Below are 2,566 nucleotides of genomic sequence, written 5' to 3'. Positions count from 1 at the left end.
TTTACCTGACTCCACAATCCATACCTTTGGAGGCAGCAGTGAAGATATAAGACAACATATTGTTTTGGGGAGACCTGCTGCAAAAGACCTCTTTTCAAGATACCATCTTGGTGGGGCTAACGTCTGCTGAACCAAGCCATGCTATTTTCAGTCACCTTGTATGCATGCAAAAACTGGACCGTGAATAAGGGGGACCAAAGAACGGAGGCCTGGAATTGTCTTAGAGCTTAAATTCTGAGCACCCTGGTTTGCAAAAGGGTATGGAGAGCAATGACAGCCTGAAAGTCGATTCAGAGTCCCCCAGATAGAGTCCCCCACATTGAGCCTCTGTCGAAAGCTTTCCGATGTGGATGCTCTCACCCTCAGGGAGAAGGCCTTGGAGAGTGGACTGCCTCCACTCATCTCTGGCCAGCCCAGGGAGGGGCAGTTTCTCTCCTAGGGCCTCGCCTAGGTGTGTCCTTCATGGATACATGGGTTTGCATAGTCATGAGTCATGGCAGTCTTACAGATGAGGAGAACCGAGGCCTGGGAAGTGATGTTCATGTAAGTAGTGAATGGGAAACCAGGACAGCTCCAATGGGCAGACGACAGGGAGCCATTGTTAAGGCCCCCCTGGCTTCCTGATGCCAGAAGGGAGGGAGCTGTTTGTTCACATTTGCTTACCTAATACCTGACTTGGCAAGTAATCGCCGCTCAGTAAATATTTATTGAATGCCTAACTGTCTGCCATTTATAACTGTGTTTACAATCTTGTGCACCAGGAACAAGGAAAAAGGCTGCTTATCAGAAACCCAATATTTAGGGAGGGGATGCCACAGGGTGTGGTGGAAATTGGCCAGAGGAAGGCAAGCACATAAGATGGGGAACACCAGCCCTGAGCATTGGGAAAATAGACTTCTGACTCAGGGAGGGGGCAGTACTTGGCACATCATCAGACCTGGCTGGAAGACATTCATAAAAGTCAGCAGATAGACCTGGAACGATTTATAGGCCTTTTTTTTTCCTGTTAAATTTATTTGTTTTGATATGTCTTATCTATATAAGACAGGCAGGACAAACAAGCCCGAGGAGAAAACAACGGGACCGATGGTTCCGGGGAGACATGGGAGAGGAGGAGGCAGGGGAAAGGGAGCAGGGAGCCAACAAACTCAGGGACAAGGGAACAACAAGGAATCTAAAGTTCACGGTGAGAAGGGTGTAGAATGACTTGTGGGGTTTGATCAACTGTATTGTAGCCAAGTGGAATTTCTCAGAGCCGAAGGAAGGGTAAACATGATAGTGGGGCAGGAGGAAAGTAAAAGGAAATAGAGCAAAGAACTAGGAGACAAAATCTATATAGAGGTAGAAATATAGGCATGTACATATGTGAATATACTAATATATAATGATAGGAGTATTGATCTATGTATATATATGTTAAATATTAAGGTAGCAGATGGACTTGGGGCCTCTACTCAAGTCTTCCCTCAACACAAGAACCCTTTGTTCTGATAACCTGGCACAGGACTTCCTGACAGGATGGCTGAAAACAAAGTGGGTGCATAAGCAAATGTGATGAAGAAAGCTGATGGTGCCCAGCTATTAAAAGATACAGCGTCTGGGGTCTTGAAGTTAAATAAGTGGCCATCTAGCAGGGAAGCAGCAAAGCCCACATGGAAGAAGTACACCAACTCATGTGATCATGAGTGTCGACGGGATCAGGGATCAGAAGATCAAAAACAAACAATTATAACGTAGTGAAGGAGAGGGGTCAGAGAAGACCCAAAGCCCATCTGTAGATAATTGAACAGGTCCTCACAGAGGGGTCACACAGAAGAGACGATTCACCCAGGGTGCAGTATCGCACCTACGAAACCATAAGAAGATTAACTACACCAGTCAGATTACAGCATCATAAGGAACAAAATTAAAACAAACGATATATTGAAGAATAGTCTAAACTAATTGCAGTGTCCAGACATGAGAGTCATTCTAAAATCATTCACTAGTGGGACTTTCCGAGATGGAAGGCAGGTCATTCAGCAGCTGAAAGAAATGGAATTTCTTCTGCTCCTCTGTCTCAGTGGGAACGTTCTAAGCAGGTGACAGTCATCCTGCATTTCTTAGGCTGGTGTCCCTCGGGTGTCTCTCGGAGCCTGGAAACTAAATCAGAAGTAAGCGAGGAGGGCCAGGGCCCAGGATGACGGAGGTGAGCCTATTATGTAAGTCAAGCTTTGAGTTTCAGGGCCAAGAGGTTATAGAAACTTGGCCTGGAGTCCGCTCTGCTGTTTACTCATATGGAGTTGCCACAAAACTCTCATCACTTGACCAGAACTTGGCAGGGGTGTCTAGGCCTCAGGGTGAGAAACGGTTTCTGTTACAGCCCTCTCCCTGGCTGGGGGCAGAGTCGCCACAGGGGGACATAAACCGGGTGTCAAGATGGGTGGTTTATAACCCAGCCTGCCTCTCAGTGGGAAAGCTGGTGGGTTGTCAGGGAGAGCACCCACACCCCAATCACATTCCAGCAAGCCGATTGATTCTGAGTGGAGCAGAGCTGTTCTCTGGGGCTTAAGTCCAAGTTAGCAAC

This window comes from Echinops telfairi, unplaced genomic scaffold (genome assembly GCF_000313985.2).
Source record: "Echinops telfairi isolate 266 unplaced genomic scaffold, ASM31398v2 ScPeMD7_7412;HRSCAF=8450, whole genome shotgun sequence".
Taxonomy (NCBI): domain Eukaryota; kingdom Metazoa; phylum Chordata; class Mammalia; order Afrosoricida; family Tenrecidae; genus Echinops; species Echinops telfairi.
The sequence above is the reverse complement of the archived record's forward strand: the minus strand, read 5'-3'. Positions refer to the sequence as shown.